Source organism: Ammospiza nelsoni, chromosome 2, assembly GCF_027579445.1.
Source record: "Ammospiza nelsoni isolate bAmmNel1 chromosome 2, bAmmNel1.pri, whole genome shotgun sequence".
Lineage (NCBI taxonomy): Eukaryota > Metazoa > Chordata > Aves > Passeriformes > Passerellidae > Ammospiza > Ammospiza nelsoni.
Window position 1 is genome coordinate 99,279,336 of NC_080634.1, and position 18,353 is coordinate 99,297,688.

At 42.8% G+C, this 18,353-nt stretch overlaps 1 protein-coding gene across 2 annotated transcripts in view; it reads left to right on the plus strand.

Annotated features, from left to right (window-relative positions):
• Window positions 1-511: 511 nt before the first annotated feature.
• TBL1X (transducin beta like 1 X-linked) overlaps window positions 512-18,353 on the plus strand; it is a 191,910-nt gene continuing 174,068 nt past the window's right edge. The window contains exon 1 of one of the 2 annotated variants that reach the window (XM_059493473.1): window positions 512-1,060. The gene's annotated coding sequence lies outside the window, so the exon portion shown is untranslated. The remainder of the gene's footprint in view (window positions 1,061-18,353) is intronic. The other variant, XM_059493472.1, reaches the window with a different exon arrangement.

Here is an 18,353-nt window from a genome sequence, read left to right on the forward strand (position 1 = left end):
ACACGCGTGGGACGGGCGCGCTGGAGGCTAAAGAGTCGCGGCGCTGCCGCCCGCGGGTGTCGAGCCCCAGCGAGATGCGATAGAGCCCGTTTGTGCTGATTCACAGCCCGCCCGGCCCCGCGCTCCGGGGCGCTAACTGGGCACTGCCGCCCGCCCCGCACCGGGGCAGCGGTGGCGGCGCGGGGCGCGCTCCCGCAGCGCCGCCCGGGCGGTCCGTCCGCGCCGCTGCGCGGGACGAGCGGCCGCGTCCCGGGCGCCGGAGCGCGCCCCGCGGGGCCCTGCGCGGGCCGCTCGAGTTTGACCGGGCCGGCCGCGGGGCCGAGCGTGCGGGGCACGGAGGGCGGCCGCGGGCACCGCGCGCCGGGCCGGCACCGGGGAACGCGGCGCTGCCCGTGGGCGGGGGAGGGGAGGGCCGCCCTCCGCGTGTGTGTGTGCCTGGTTTGTCACCGGGTTTCAGTTGCGGGGGGGTGTCAAAGCACAACATAACCACAGGCGGGGCGAGGGCTGGCGGCACCCCGGGGCATCCCCGGGGGCGTTGGCGGCGGCGCCTCCTCGAGCCGCGCGTCCCGGCGTGCGGGACCGACGCAGGTGGGGGAGGGCGCGGCCGGTTCGCCCCCCAGCCGCCCCGGCCCTCCCGGTGCGCCCCCTCCCCCGCCGTCCCCTCCCTCGCTCCCGCCCGGTGGCGGCGGCCCCGGGCGCGGCTGTGGCTCCCCCTCGGCGCTGCTCCCGCCGCCGCCGCGCGTCCGCACCGGCCCCGCCAGCCCCCCCTCACCGCCATTCCGCCCCAAAACTTTCCGTTTCCCCCATCCCACTCTCCGGGACTTCCTTGTGCCGCCCGTGCGCGCGGAGGGGGGGGAGGAGGCGTGTGCGGCGGCGGCGAGGGGGGATTCGCAGCCTCCTGGCAGGCTGGCCGGGACCCCGGGGGAAGAGGAGTTGCACCATGCGCGGCAAGTGAGGGAAAGTCTCCGCCAGCAGCAGCGCCGCCGCCCCCCGCAGAAGTTGGGGCTCTCCCCGCCCGCGGGAGCGGGAGCTGTGCCTTTAACGCCCGCTGCGCCGCGAGGTGAGTTCCCGAGGCGGATTATTCATCCCGGGGACCCTGTTGTGGTTTCTTTTTCCCCCGTCTTTTTTTTTATTATTATTATTATTTATTTTTTTTAATTTCCCCCTTTTCTTACGCTTGTCCTTCCCGGCGCAGCCCCCCGAGCCCAGCCCAGCCCGGGGCCCGCTGCCCCCCGGCGTCCCCTCTGCAGCCTGACCCGCCCGGGGGGGAGGGGGTCGCTCAACCGCCGCTTGTTATGACGAAGTTTTCTCGGCCCGGACGTTTTGGGCTCTGTTTGGGGGTTTTGGGGGTGTTTTCTCCGGGCCGAGGGGATGTGTATGTGTGGGGCTGCCGTACCCGTGGCGGGTGTTTTGCAGCTGCCCCCGGGCAGAGCGACCCCAGGGCGTGGGAGAGGGGAGGGGGGCAGTTTCTCCCTACTTCTGAGACAGTATTTTAATGTATGGGGGTTTATTAAAAGACTAAATAAATGCTCGGGGAGGGGGGGAGAGAAATGCGAGGTATTCACGCTCCAGTGTGGAGTTTGCAGAGCCTGGGTGGGGGAGGGGATCCCATTCATCGCCAGGGCTTGAATCAGCAGCGGGCGGAGGGGCCGGTCGCTCCCCTACACCGAAGTTTACTTCCAAGTAGGTAAACAAGTTCGCTGCTCGCCCCCCGCCCCGGGCCCAGCCCGCCGAGCCGCGCTGCCCCCGGCCCCGCTGCCAGCGCCGCTGCCGCCGGCGGGGCCGGGCTGCGGGGAGCCCCGCGGGGCCGGAGCTGCGGGGCCGCCGACCTGTTGCACGTCCCGGGCCGGCGAGCCCAGCCCCGGGCCGGCGGGCGCCCTGCCCCCGGCGCTGTCAGCGGGCCGGGCTCGGTCCCCATTTTGCGGTGCGCCTTCAGCCCCGGCGGTGGGGCTGAGAGATGGGTTCGGTGCGCGGCTCAGTGTCGATGCGGTGTAAAGCGAATGACCCTTGACCTATTTATGTTGTGTTGCTGGGCTCTGGGCAGGCATCCTGCACGGCGCAACAAGGGGCAAAAACACCAAGCCACACCCTAAAAGTTCGGCTCGCATATTAATTCCTCAAAGTCGGCGTTTAGACGGAATAAAGGCTGCCCTTTATGTGGTGCCTTAACATGCCTCTGTGCTGTTCTCCACGAGGATTCGTACGGCGTTTCTCCCTGCCTGACGCACGAGCCTGGCAGTGTGGATGTGGATGTGTGCGCTGGGGGAGGGGAGGCGGGCTGCTCGGCGGGGCTCACCCACCGCCTCCTCCAAAACCAGAAAATATTGCAGCATAATCTTGCAGAAACCGAAAATATTCCATTGAAAAGACTGATGATTTGAAATAAAATGGAGTGTAAAATTAAAATTTCCCGATTAGTGTTTTAGGCTAATAGTATGAAAATAAACATGTTGTGCCAGAGGGAGATCTGATTGTAGGTAATAAATACGAGGTCTTTACTCTTGACAAATAAAATGTCATGTCTTTCTTCCTTACCCCATTTATTTGTGGTCTTTTAACCGAGACTACTCGTGTGGATGTGTAAGGTTTAACATCATCTACCTTGTGCACCATGTGACTGCATGTACTGGGTTTAGGCCTCTCCCCGTCCTGCAGTCAGTGTTCTCTCATGTACAGGGACATTGGGCAGGTTTTAAATTAAATATATCCATTCTGTGATAGCAGATGTTGTTGGCAAAGAGAGCCAGATTTGTCCTAGTGTGTGTTTTGGCGCTGTTGTTTTTTTTGTTTGGCTTTTTTTTTAAACAATTACAGATAATAATTGCAACATCTCAACGACAGTAATAGTGAAACAAGGAAGGTTTCCCACAGAAGATTTGTAGAGGAGGTGGGAGGAAAAAGGAAAGCAAGAGGGGGAGGATGCTATCACATTAAAAATGTGTTAAAGCTCTCTTGTGCTATATGTAATAATGGTAAAAACAGGGCAGATTTGAGCCGAGCTGCTGTAGTTGTCTCAGTGTATAACACGTTCAGTGAGCTATGCAAGAACCAGGGGCAGGGCAACCCTGCATGTACAGACTGGGGAAGGAGAGGCTGGAAAGCAGTGTCAGGAGACGGACCTGGGGGTCCTGGTCGATGGCAAGTTGAACCTGGGTCAGCAGTGCCCTGGCAGCCAGGAGAGCCAACCCTCTCCTGGGGGCATCAGGCACAGCATGGCCAGCTGGGCAAGGGAGGGGATTGTCCTGCTCTGCTCTGAGCTGGGGCAGCCTCACCTCGAGTGCTGGGGGCAGTTCTGGGTGCTGCAATATAAAAAAGACATTCAGTGTCATAGAGTCTGCAAAGGAGGACCATGAAGGTGTGAATGGCCTTGAGAGGAAGCCCTATGAATGAGGAGTGGCTGAAGTCCCTTGGCTTGTTCATTTTTAAGGAGACTGAGTGGAGACCTTATTGCAGTCCACAGCTTCCTCACGAGGGGAAGCAGAAGGGCAGACACTCTTCTCTGTGGTGACCAGTGACTGGACCCGAGGAAATGGCCTGCAGCTGTGTGTGGGCATGTTTAGGTTGGGTGTTAAGAAAAGACTCTCCACTCTCCCCAGGGAAGAGATCACAGCACCAAGCCTGATAGGGCTCAAGAAGCATTTGGACAATGCTCTTGAGCACATGGTGTAATTCTTGGGATGTCCTGTGCAGGGACAGGACTTGAACTTGATGATACTTGTGGGCCCCTTCCAACTCAGTATATTCTGTGATTCTAAGGTTGTTTTTTTCACCCCCTAAGATGAAAAAGCGTGTCTCAGAAGCAAAGAGGATTAAAAATTACACATACGTGTGAAGACTGGCAACTGCACAACTGTCCAGGTTTCATAGGGCATAAAAAAGCCCTCGGGAGATAAGTTGGCATCTGAATACATCTCCCCCCACCCATCTGATTAAGATGACTCCACTGTTCTCTGCTATGTCACTGCTGTGAGTTATGTTACTGCTTTAAATGATCGTAGATATTCTCTGCAATAAGTATCTAAGGAGCAAAACTAAGTTAAGGAGGGAGGGGGCACCTGGAGTTGTCAGGTTCTGCTCCACCAGTTTGCCCAGTTTTCACCAAATCATAGAATATGCTGAGTTAGAAGGGGCCCACCAGGATTGAGTCCAGCTCCTGACCCTGTGCAGGACAGCCCCAAGAATCCCACTGTGTTTTGAGCTCTTATCACACTTGGTGCTGTGATCTCTTCCTTGGGGAACCTGTTTCAGTGCCCAGCCACTCTTGGGGTGAGAAACCTTTGCCTGGTATATAACCTAAACCTCCCCTGATTCCGTTTCATGCTGTTTTGGTGCTGTCACTGATTATCAGATGGGCTTTTCTCATGTGGTGACAGGGACCAGAAGTAGACGTGTTGTCTGCTCGGTATGTCTGATGTGCCATGGCTCCTGAAGAGCTTCCTGAACAGAGAGCCGGCCTGTGGCAGCAGCAGCTGTTGAAGGCCTGTCATCCCTTTGCTTGGAAGGAGTAGAGAAGAATGTCTCTCAGTGTGGATGGGATCTTATTTCTCAGTAGCTGAGCTAAGTCAGCAGTGGATTGAGTGGTGTGCTGGGTTGGTTCACTGTGGAGGTGAGGCTGGAAAAGCCCTCCCAGGTTTAGGTTTAGGTTGCTGGGTGGTTGCTGCAGGTAGCGGGGTCGGTGTGTGCGCCAGCCCCTTGCTCTTTGCTGCTGCTACGAGTCCAGAGTAAGAATTCATCTTGTGTTAAACTGATGCTGTTTGCGTTTTAGTAGTGCCAAGGGGCCCCCATTCAAATCAGGGCCATTTGGGGAATATTATAGACAGTGGTTCTCACCCTAAACAGGTTGTAATGTAAGTGAGGGAAACAAAAAGCCAGGAGGGAAAATGCTGGAAAAAACTGACTCAGGGGAACGGCAGCTGATTGTAGTGCTTTATCTGCAGGACCACGGTGTGATCTCAGCTGGTAGGAGAGAGCAGAGTTGTTAACACCTGGCAGCACTGCTGCTGGTAAATCTGTGTGCTCTGCCCAAAGTGGGGTGGGCGTCACAACGTGATCCATATCCTGGATTCCCTTTACTACTGCTCTTCTAATTCCTAGTATTTTAGATTATGCACACCAGCCTGCCTATAAAGTGATCCAGGTTTTGTAACTCTTGGGACAGCTTCTTTTTTTTATAATCTTCATTATGAAGCAAGATGGAAGTAATTTTGTAAACTCTTTTTTCAGCTGCTAAATTAAACTCCACTCCCTCTTCCCCTCCCTCATCTTGCCTATTTTTAGTTAGGAGGAAATAGCTGACCTCTTTACAGCAAGAACCCATACCCCCTGGGTGCCATTTATAGGTTTCTACCAAATGGCCTACTTGGACAAGTTGGTTGAAATTAAACAAAAACATTGGAACTACGGCTGTACATAGGAATAGCAGCCTTCCTGTCAGTGCAAAATCTGTCATTTTAATGATACTGAAACAAGCATACAAAGGTGAAAAGTACAATTTAGGTTATTTTTCTTCAGTATACAAGAGAATATTTTAAAGGTTTTTGTTGTTGTTCTCTGATTATTGATATAATGGAATTTCATTTAAGGATGACTGATAGTGTTTTGTCTTACGGTCACAGGAAGTCCCCCAAAGTTAGGGCCGTGTAAAAGCTAGAAGCAGTCAAAGGAGGTTGTTCATTAAGGAAACATCGTTTCTTACCAGTTGTCTTCATGTGTAGAGATTTTGTCCTAGACAGAGATTTATAAATTATAGTTACTAATGTTTAATAATTCTGTAGAAATATAAATTTGCTTCTGCTAGTTTTACCAAAAGCACGTTTAACTCCACAATGGGTATGTGACAGTTTTTGAAGGTAAAGGTGCACAGGCCTTTCACACTGCTTTTCTTGAGCTGCTTTTCCTATGTGTATTTGTATTTATTTTAAGTGATAATAAAAATACTGGCCTGTAGCAATAGTTATTGCATCTCTTCATTTGTTGTTTGAGAGGAGAAAACTATATTGCCTCTGTTATCTTCTGTTGGGGTCCCAGCCACCAGTCCCTTTCTATACTTTGGGGCAGCTTGGGGTTGGGTGCATCTGAGGATGTGGCTTCCATCTTTATAATCCTGTCCACTTTATGCAGTTAAAGTGGCATCATGATGTTTAACCTCATTTCTTGGCTGTCTCTTTTGTTAGTGTGAATAATTAATATGTGTCCTGTTTAAACTGGAGTGCTTGTAAAACGTCATAATTTTGTGTGAAGTTTCAATGGAAATTTCTGCCAAGAACCCTGCAGTACAAAATCATGATGATAGTACTGTAGTAGGAAGAAATAATTATTCTAATATTTTAGCTAAGTGCATTGCATAACTACATTTTGGCTTGGGTGTTGAACTTTAGTCATTTGCTAGGCTGAGTTACCCAGCACACTGAACATGTGGATGAACAGTGCCTTGATGCTTAGATGACACAACTTAGGGCCTGTTCCTGAGCAGATGAGTAGTACTAACAATGTCTAATAATTCTCTATATATGCGTATCAAAATACTCTCATCTAAGTAACTAGGGAGTTTGAGTGACCCTTTGCTGTTGGAAGGTGGAACAAGACCAGTGTTCTGCATTAGTGTGTAACAGTTGCTCTATACATCACTCCAGTGCTATTCAAAGTGTGATTGCTTTTACTGACCTAAGTTTCATTTAAGCTGCTAATTCTTAGTTACAGTTTAACCTCTTATCACTATGTAGACATTAGAAAGTGTTCTGTTATATAAAATCATAACTCTATTAAATGAAAAAATGTAGTAACATGATTTTATGGGTTTTTTTTGTATTGAAATACAATTTTCCCATACCTCCAATAAATTACTGATAAAACAAAAAAGCAACATTTTTCCCATAGACATTTAAATGACTTGGAAAATATGCTTTGACATTGTCTTCAATAAAACAAAGAGGATTTTACTTTGGTGGATAGATTCCTTTTGTCATTCTGCAGCCTAATGCATTTGTTGTACTCCTTTTTGAAGGCAGCAAACTGCCCTGGATGTACAGTGACAAACTTTGGCTTTTGCTGTATTTTGCTGTGTAGCACCATCAGCTCTTCATCATTCCTTTGCTATTGAATAGAGACCCTGCAGAATATTCTCTAGTTCAAGAGTTAAGCAAGTTATTTATGATTTATATTTCCAAATCAGAGTCATGCTACAGAGGCCCCGCTGAAAGGGAGCAGTTGCATTGATGTGATTAACATGTATACAGTGTTATTGTGCTTCATGCTTAGAAGTGTCCACTGCTGAGTTTGTGCTAATTTGAACACAAGCCCATAGCCTACAGCAAAATAATTGGAAAGATGTTCTTCCAAAAGAATTGACCGGCACAGTGTGCAGTTAATAAATACAGGAGATTTTTATAAAGTGAAGTAAAAATATGGATTTTTTTCTTTTGTAAACTCATGTGTTGGTAACAGAATGAGGAATTGTTATAACAACACGATAGTTTCAGTGTCATTTAGCAGCTACAAGTTGCTTGTTCATTGTATCAATGGTTTTAGTCTGGTTGCTACTGGCAGAGGAGATGTGTGTGTCCAGAGACCCATTAGTATTAGACTTGTGTTAGCACATAGTCTCAGCTGGGATTGTTGAACAGGAGTCAGTTTCACAAATATTAATTGTTTCAAATGAACTACACTAATTGTGGTGCGTGAGTGCATGCATGTGCACATATATACACGTACATGGATAGCCTTAAGGTAGGCCAAAAAGCAGTTTTGGGGGAAAAGGTGTAACCCTGACCCTGGAGAGTGGTGGCAGTGCTTGACTCCCACACCCTGAGCTAGGATGTGCTCAGGTCAGCAGCACCTGAGGTGTTGCAGAGCCAGTGAAATGACTGTAGGCTGGGCCAGGCTGGATGTCAGGTTCTGGAGAAGGCAGAGGTGCAGCACCCTTTAATTATGTGCTCGTTAAGATGTAGCAAGGTCAGGAGTGCATGCTGTGCTCCTACCTCTGACTGAGCCTGGTGAGACCAGGAGGCGACAGCTGGGGCTGGGACATGCATTCAGACATCACAATTATGTTATCTTCATTTTTTCCTCCTTTTAAAATTTATTATTATTATTTTTATTTGGTTTTTGGTTGCTCTTAGAAGTAAAATTTAAACCCTGACCTTGACAGAGATGGAGGTAAAATTGCCCTCCTCCATAGTGTTCTCCACAGATAGGGTGAGCTTTGCTGACAAGTTAGGGCTGGGAATCCAGGCACAGACAGTGCCGGTTCATATTGGGGGGATTAGTTTCCAAGGATATTTATCTGTTGCTTTTTACAGTCACAAAACAAACTTTAACCCTTTTCATGCTTATTTTACATGCACACATGAGTTAGACCTCTAAGAATTTGGATATAGAATTGGTTGAAACATATTAAATATTTTCTAAATATTTCAGAAGATATTGGTAATGCTACTAAATATGTGGACTCAGACATCTCTCCTTGTATCTTAACTTTCCTCTTTGGTTTTGTTTTGACTTTTTGGGTGGTTTTGTTGTTTGTTTGTTTTTACTTTTTGGCTTTAGTTTTGTCCTTTTTTAATGTAAGGGCTTCTGTAGTTTGTATAGTTGACTTTTTCAGTTGGTGACTTTTAAACTAAAATACTGCAATCTAGGAGGCACAGATAAAAGGCATGCCTGAGGATTATTCTGATGAGGAAAACATCTTCCTTCCTATGCCAGTTCTCAAAAAATGAAAGCAAGGAGCAGAAGCAAGTACATTTTTAGTAACATTGTAGGGTTTTCACAAGACAGATTTTATATAATTCTGTGAAAACTATTCAAGGTTCCTTTATTTTCATTTTGACTACTACTGGGTTTTTTTGGGCTGCTGGTGTTGTAACTCTGTAACAATGCTAATTTGTATTTGGAGGAATCTGGTTCAGTACTAAAATACACAAACACACTCAGCTCTGATACTTCTGCTAGTATCAGAAATGTCTTACATAATCAATTAATTTAAATGAGCCAATTAGTTTAAAATTAGTGCATGACAGTGTATCATAAAAATTCATCCAGCTTCATTCTCACAGGATTTGATGTGCTTGGAGAAAAAAAACACTGAAGCTGAAAGGGTGGCCCAAAATGCAGTATTGGAGTGGAAGGAAAGAACCTAATCATTACATAGAGCTCAAATTTACTAGAGCATTATCATAATGGTTTCCCTCACTGCTGCTGAATGAAAATTACTTTCTGGGAGACCACCAGCCTGTCTTTACTACCTAGTCTGGTGGTGCTGGGTAGAGGTTAGAAAAAAACGTGGAATGTAGCTTAAGCCCTCCTGGGCAGTTTACAAGGAAGAGGAAGATGAGTGGGAGTAGGCTGCCTCAAAACTAGGATTCACTGTTTTTAACCTGCTGACCATCAAGTAGGCAACTATTTTGATTTTTTGGGGGTTTTTTTGCTTGGCTAAGGTGGCATGTCTTCAAAACACTTATTCCTGTGCATTTCTTCAGTGTGTTGATGGTAGTATAATGGTATTATATGTGGGTGCTTTATAAAATGTTATTTTGTGGTTACAGAAATGGCTTTTTGTGCATGCCTGGTTTTTGTAATGTTTTACGTATTTGTATGCATAGGTGCCTCACTGTGAATTAAATCTTCTATTTTAAATTTTGCTTAGGCCAAGTGATAAATTCTTCATGGTATCTACTATGTTACCAGCAGCATGTATTTTAAAAAATAAGTTTAAACATTTTTAAAAAACACTTGAAACATGGAAGGGTTCTATGTTCTCTAATGACAACATGTTAAATGCAATTATAAAGTGTCAGTTTGATCATGGGCAGTGAATGATGGCTTTGTAGATAAGATTTGTTGTGCACAGCAGATGTCTGTGTACATGGAGTCCAGTGTGAAAGAAATTTAATTTCCTCTTACTAAAAATAATATAGTGACCTGCATATTCTACCTGTTTAAAATGTGCTCAGATAATTGCAGTGAATGATTTTGTAGTTGTTTGCTCCTGTATTCATTTTCCCATGAGCTTTTGAAGGACAACATTTTTCCTTTTTTTAAATGTAAATTTGAATATATATATCTGTGAAAAGAAAGAAAATCTGTTTCTTTAACAACCACACAAGGTAATTGGTAGGGCACACCTTTTCACAGCTGGGTAAATCATTTACATTCAACTTATAGTGCAATGTTGTACTACAGAATTGCTATGAAGGATTTATGAATGACAGCTTCTGAAGAATTTTAAACAGCAAAACACATTGTCAGTTTATTTTGTTGCTAGTTTATTAAAACATGTGAATGTTAAGCTGTACTTAATAAAGTATAATCCCATTTTTCCATCAGCTTATCCATTAGGATAGCAAAGTATCAAAGGAAAATTATGAAACAAAAAGGTTCTTTCTCCCTTTCAGTGTTCAGTTTAGAGTTAGAAGTAATGACTGCTTTAATTTGTTAATCTTCTATTAATCTGTAAGTTAGTTTCCTGGCTAACAGAGTTGGGTTTAGGGTATTAGTTTGCCTCAGAACAAGTCTTTGTTGATTTTTTTTCTTTTCTTCAAACTTTTTGTAATTGCTTTTAAACCTTTCTTTTAATTACCTCCCTCCACCACAGCAAAAAAATCTATTTGGGCTTGCAGTGGAATTTTAGAGGTTTCATTTTAATGGGTATTTTCTGTGCAACACAGTCTTTAACTCCAGCAAGGACAGAGTTGATGATACATTTGTGTTCTGAACATTCAGCACTGCCTGTTGTATCTATGGCCTGATGTTGCAAAAATGTGTTTGGATGTGCAGGAGCTTTCTGGGGCCAGGCCTTATATGATGGCAGCACAGATTCTTGACTGATGAAGTAAACATTTCTGAGCCTTTTTTTATAGCAGCAGATGATATGTGTGATTTTAGCTTTAGTCCCAACAGGCAGTGTTCCTGTAATGAAGTGGAGATTGCAGTGTCCCTCTCTGTTCCCCTAGCCCACGTAAATAGGTTTTTTTGTATGGCATAACTTCCATGGTCTGTTTTGGGTACTGTTCTTATCTGAATCTTCCCCATGTTCTTGGAAGTTTCTTTAGATGGCAGACATGAAGTTGAGATTTAGAGCCTGGTTTCTTCAAGATGTGCAGGAGCTGTGTTGGCTATGTCAAAATTTACTGGGCTTAATATTTTGCAGTGTGAGACTTGGTTGCAAACATATACATTCAAAAGTGGCCTGCACAGGTGGATGATTGGAACCTGCGGCCTTTTTTCAGTGAAGTGCCCTTAGTTTTTCAGGCAAGGCCATGTCACGGGGGTCAACAAACTCTAGCAGTGCCTGGCAAGCACTGGCAGGATGGACTCATGGCCTGTCTGGATCATGGGTAGTCTCAAAAGCGTTCTGCCAGATGTGACCTACCACATCCAAAGCCCAACACCTTGGGACTGGCACTGGATGCTTGTCTTGTGTAAGGGCTGCATGCACCATAGCCTCTGTGGAGAGAATATGTCAACCTTTTTTGTTCTAATTTACTGTTCTTCTCTGGGGTGATTGCTCTGTGTTTGACTGCAGTAGATCAGGAAAATTACACAGAAGGATCGTGACATTTTTTTCACCTTAAATACAAATTTTCTAACATTTTTTCATTTGATGACTCAAACATCCTACAAATTGTTGTCTTAAAGAAATATTTAGCTACTTATGCTATTAGCATTGTCTTGTTATTTTTGTCTTTGGAAGTACATATGGTATGTTCTGGTGTCTCAAGTGGAGCCAATGTCTTGCCAGCCTATTTAGAGTGCTAACGTATGTGAGAAAGTGTGCCCTGTGGCCTAAAACATCATTCATGTATTTGCCAATTGCCTCAGTCTTTTAATTTCTGTTTGTATGCATTGCATTTGCTTAGGTTGAATTTATTATTGATTTCAACTGTTTGCAAATAGTCTACTGACAGAGCATTTGCTCACGTCTCCTTTGAGCCAGGATTTTACCCTCATTAGTCTATGGATGTGTTCTTTTGAATGTTTGCCAAATGTGTTCATAAAACCGGTGAAATTAATAGAAGGAAAAGTGGGAGCACTGTGTGACCTGTTATTTGTAAACAACATCATGAGGCTGCCTTTCAGTGTTTGACCACAGACCACTACATTTATTTTTCCCCCCGTGTTTTCCCTTTTTATTCATTTGGGTTTTACGAGCTTCCCATCATATACAGCCATTTTCTCAGCAATGTTAGTTACCTTTTTTTTTTTGGCATGTTTTGGTTTGGTTGGTTTTGAAGGCGAAAGCTACTAGGTAAATAACAACAGTAATATTTACCAGTTCTGTAATTCTGTAGTTCCAGATCATGGCTTGCAAGCTGCTGAGGTACACAGGATTGTTTTTATAGAGAGCTGTGAGGTTAAAAAAAAGAAGGAAGTCTGTTGTCATTGTTCAGTTTTACTGTGCAGGGTATCTTTATTGGTTGACAAATTTAAAGGGTTTTAAAAAATGGTCTAATTATATTGTAAACTTCTTTAGGATGTGATGATATCTATTTTTATGACTTACTGCTTTGTGGGTGTATATATCATTATGCAAGTAATGATCCTTGTTTTCTCAGAAGATAATTTATACCAACATTACATTTTGGCATGAGTTTGGTTACGTTGTGTAGATATTTATGAAAATATCCCTTCTCTTATGTAGGACTGTGAACTGTATTTTCTCTGATAGAATACAGATCTGTCTGATCCTGAATTGCACAAAGAATAATCTGTAGAGAAGCATTTGGATTCCCTTAGTTTGTGTTTACCAGGTCTGTCATAATAGGAAACCTGCTCAACTGATCTTTATTTTCAGGGTCTTATGCAGTACTGGTTTTGTTTTTAGACTACAGCTATTTATATGGCAACATCTGATTTCAGTAAATCCAAATTCTTGCATCTTAAACTGTCAAGAATTTTGTTACTTGATGTTACTACATTTGTGTTCTCTCCTGTGCTTGAGAGCAGCACTCCTTGCTAATGTTAGGAGGGGTGAGGTAGAGGAGGTGTGTATGGTGAGAGTGGGGGTGGGTAGTGAAACAGGCTCTGGCTGTTTACACATTCCAGGCAACCATAGATCTGCTCTCTTTGAGGCCTGAAATATTTTCCTTTGCACTATCAGTCTTGCAGATCTGGGGTATTTGGGCACACTGCCAATAAAAGTAAATAGTGATGTGTTAATCTCTTAGATTGAAATGTAATAAACTGTTTTACCTTTTTGTGTGTGTGCATAAGAAGAAAATATTAACTGCACTTTATAGTTAATAAATGACATTTCTAGAAATACTGAAAGTTAGGACTATTTCTATAATTTCTCAAAGAGTTGCCTATAAAAGGACAAAATAAATTTGACTCCTTTTGTCTTGCTAGATTGTTCCAAAGGGAAAGTTGCCTAATCCAAATATTTTTGCTAACTAGATTTTGTGTTTTCAGCATGGTAACCATTGGGTCAAGGAGCTGAGGATGACTCCCTTTTTCTCATTTCCATGTAATGCGTGTATATACATGCATTTTTAAAATTTATTTTGTGGTAGGCTTAATCTGCTTTATAGTCTTTCATTTGATCATTCTGGTTTTCAGCACTTACTTCAGAGTCCTGATGAAATCAGATACAGAAAGCCATCCACCTGCATGACTTTTTTTTTTTTTTTCCCCAGTATTGGAAATTATTTCCTGTAGCCTGCACTGAAATAGACTGAGCAGGCAAGCAGATGAATAATGATTTCTTCCAGGTTCTGCATAATGTAATGAACAGACCTTCTGTTTATTATTATTTATTATCAATATTTGTATACATGCCATTTCCTTCCCTGAAGCTTGCTTTCTTGGGTTTCTTAAAGCTGTATGCTTTGTGTGAAATTATTGCTTTATTCCAAGTGGTGCAGTAATGCCACTTTGTCACTCCAGCAACTTGCTTTGTCACTAGGACTTGACATGGCCCAACTTCTTGTTGTAAACAGAACATGTTGCCCTACAGAAATGTTACCATATCATAGTGGCAAACACAAAAAAGACAGTCCTACTGAGGTAACAGCTGCTGCCTTCAGTCTTGGGACCATTCTAGCACATACAGTGCAAAAGGTAATTCAGACCATACAGTTGGGATTTTTTCAAAGGCAGCAAATTGCTTAAAACTCTCTTGCATAGCTGTGACTGCCATCTAAGCTGCATTTAGAGGCATTAAACTGCTTTTGGAAAAGCTGTGGGCTTCTTCAGCTACATCACCAGCAAATTGGATAAACTGGTGATGTTTCTCTTGACTATGTTTTTAGGAAAAAAGTGCTGTTCTCATCCTGTAGCAACCTGGATCTAAAGCCAGAGGTTTTTGGGGGTTTCTGTCAGGGGAGATCAGACTGTTGAGTTTAACCTAAATGGAAGTAAACAGGAACATTACCTGCACCTCATTATTTCTGTGCTTTTATGACAGACACTCGAGACTGTTTGTATAGTGGCTATGGCTCATGCTGATTATGTTGTTAATGATTGGTGTCTGTAGCATGTGTACTGGCTGCAGTGATTTAGAAGCCAACATTTTTGAATATAAATAGCTAAATAAGTGGCTTGTTTATCAGAAGCTTGGATAGGTACAGCTCCAGTTGAAGTCAGAGGAGTTGGTGCTGCTTAGTGCTTGGATAAATAATTTGTCTTAGTGCAGGGATGCATCATAACATTCTGACAGCAAAAGATCACCTCCATCTTTCTACCCAAAGTTAAATAAAGCTTTATGTTAAAAAATATTTTAAAGAAAAAGATCCTACCAAGTGCCTACTGTCAGTCTGTATGCAGATGGGTGGATTTTTTCCCATGTGCATAAGTTCATTGAAAAGGAAAAACTTGATTCTCAGCAGCAGCTTCTCACATTTACTGTATGGGTAAATGTATGTATGTATGGGTAAATGTATGCACTGTATGACTGTGCAGGTGATAGATGGTTTGTGTAGAGGTTAGAGGATCTCTCTTGTAAATTGGTACCAAGATTGCTTACCATATGTGTTTAATTTCATTTAATGTAACATTTGATGCAGTGAGAAGAAGTACTATTACTGTAGTAGTGATCCTGTTTACTGTTTGTTACAAATATTTCTGAACTAAAACACCATGAGAACTTGTTTTGTGGTTGAGATAGTAGAAACTGGAAATCTTGTTCTTCTTTAAATAAGCAATATGTGGTATAATGACCTAATAAAAAATAAAGACCCAAATGCTTCTTAAAATTAGACAGATTTACTTATTAATTATGTGTATAAATATCTAGTAATCAGCAATATCAAATGATGAACTGTATTATATAAGAATTACATGCAAATTGCACTGGCTTGGAGGTTTCTTCTTCTTTCTCTAGCTTAGAAGTGTTGTTAACCTGGTTGAGAATTTAGTGTAAGGTATTTATTGGAAGTAATTTGATGGTCTGTGATGGTCTGTTCTGGTCCACAGTGGAGTTCAGGAACTATAAGATAGTAGATTAAACTTCTCATTTTTTTCTATTTTTGTGTAGGTTGAGAATATTGGCCTGTGTGAAGCATACTGTAGGCTGTTTATATATTGACCATTAATTTCAAGCCACAGAACCTATGAAATGAAAATTTAGACATACATTTAAAGGTTTGATTTTCATGCTTTTTTGCTGGTAACAGGTCTTTAACAGCCAAAATCAATATCACAATTTTGCATTTTGACCTAGCATAACAGGTGGGTTAGTTTTTCGAATTTTACAGCCTGATAGCTTTCTCTAGAATTATTATTTAGTACTTTTTAAAAAATTCAGAATATTTCATAGAAATCTTAGTTAGGAGTCTGACTGATGCAGTGAAAAACCTGCAGTCACAGGGGCATGCAGCTTGTAATGGAAAGAGGCTGTTCTAGTACTGAATTTGTTTCTTCATCTCTAGTGATGGAAACATAACAACACTTCCAGTACATCAGCAAGCTACTGTTTCAAGAGACCTTTCATAGGGAAATGGTAAGAAGTAAACCATAATAATTCATAGACAAGGAGCACAATCTGGGCCTTGCAGGAGGAACCCTCACCTATCTGGCAGATTTCTGTTCATCTTAGGCAATTGTTGTTTCCAGAAGGTTTCTCTCACCATTGGTTTCACAGTTTTTGAACCTGATAGTTTCAAAGTCTATTCTCAGCTAGGCTGTTTCCTGTGAAAAGTGGTGTTTGGTGAGGTGTTCATGTGTGCTGCATCATGCTGCTGAGAAGTAAATTGTTTTCATCCTGCAGTTCTTGCTTCACTTATTACATTTAATGTTCCTTTTGAGAGGGAGAGGGAGCGAGACAGCGGGAGCAAACAACAGTGCTGATATGGTGTGGTTTATTGGACAGAGAGGCATGCTTGCCAGCTTTCCCCAGGTTTGCTCTCTCTGATTCTTATCCGAGGTAGGTTTGGTTGATGCTGGTAGCACAACAGTGGCTTAAAGAGACTGGTCCCGTAAAGGTAGGAATTTACACAGCACCAGTTTCAGCCTTAAATTGAGAATTGGCCTTTCTGAAAGAGAAAATTGGTTTTGCAAGCATTCATACATTACTACAAATTGTTCTGTTGATGAGTCTTTAAATAAAACCCCATGAAAATACACCAGAACAAAATAAAATTAAAAGAAAAAAACCCAAAACAACAACAACAAAAATTCCACCCACAATGCCAACCAGCCCAACAAAAAAACCCTCCAAAAACCCCAAACAAACAAAAAAACAACCCCCACATCCCCCACCAAAACAAAGTTAAGCCCATGACACACTTATCAATTGAGCACTGATAGGTTGCCTTAGGACATAGGTGCTTACATTTGAATTGATTCTCAATTGTCAACTTGATGTGTGTGGGAAGTAAAGTGAACTTTTCATGAAAAACATTCTCATAAGAACAGTTGCTATTTGTGGTTCTTCTGGTACATGTAGGTGTGTGTTTGAGGAGAAGGGAAATCACATATTAGTATTTTCACTTCTAAATTGAAGAGTTGCCTCACTTATCTTAAGCAATGAAGTCTTTGGATCATACCCAGGTGTTTGTCTGCTGGACAGCTATACTTAATTTTCCATTAAAAATAAGCTTTCTTATTTAAAAAAAAATGATTTTGTCATTATAATTTCAGTCACATTAATTAAAATGCTAGTGATAAAAAAATATTTATATAAAGGAACTGATTATGCTCAATGGTACCAGATCAGAATTAGGCAAAAATTTTTACATTATCCATCATGCTTCCTTGCATCAACATATATACCTTTATTCTACTTCTTTCTGCAGTAGTTTGCAGACTGTTTTGGCTGTTGTATGATTGTCAGTACTGTACAAGTTGACACTGATCTAAAAAGGAGCTGTGTTTATGGCTGAGAACTGATGTTTTTGCCAGTTACAAATGTCTTTTTCCTCCTTGTACATACTTCAGTGTAGAAGTTAATAAAGCCATTTCCCCCTTAATATTTAGACTTTCAGTTCTTAAACATTAAAACCAAAGTGCTGTTAGCTGTATTTTGATAGGCAGAAGTGTCCAGGGCTGTGTTGAATGGGGCTCTGAGCAACCTGGTCCAGTGGGAGGTATGTCCCTGGCCATGGCAAGGGGGGTGGAACAGATGATCTATAAGATCCCTTCCAACCCAAAGCATTCTATGATTCTGTGAATATGTTGAAGTTGAATTTTAAATAGTTCGACTTAAAAAAAAAAACAAAACCAGAAAGGAAGATCTCTTTCAAACATATTTATATACTTATTTTTGTGAAATATGTGTCTTTATTGTAGACCAAGACATTTCTTTCTTATAGGATATGGCTCTAGGTTCAATATTTATGTCTGTGCTTAACTGCATACACAATGGTTTCACAGGAATAGAATAAACAGCAGTTGTGTGCAGAAAGCTTTATGTTCATGTGTGTATATGTTTAGGACCTGACCTTCATTGCTGGTTTATACTTCCTAAGAATTTCCTGTCTGAAGTTGAAATGTTTTAGAGTCCATCTTACTTCTACTTTGTAGATTTTAAAACCAGTACCAGGTAACTAAGCGCTTTCCATAGGCAGTGAACACCTACTTGTTGAGCCTTGTGGTTTGTCTTTGTGGTTCATGTTTAATCTTTGGGTACCCCCAGCCCCCTCTCAGTGAGGGCTGGGCAGAAGAATGTTTGACTGCTGCCCACAATACTCTTAGGGAAAAACAAGTCTGTGAGACTTCTATGTAAATAACACAGCATTTAGTAATGAGAAGGTTAGCAACTCTCTTAATTGCTCATGAGACATACCTGTGTAGAATTGTGCTTTGAAATTTTCTTTCAAGTTCTCTCCGTATCTCCGGTCTGAATTTTATATCCACCAGCATTGCAGACTTATTCTACAACTAAATGGAAGGAGTGTACATTTCAAACCTTGTCTAGTCACGGT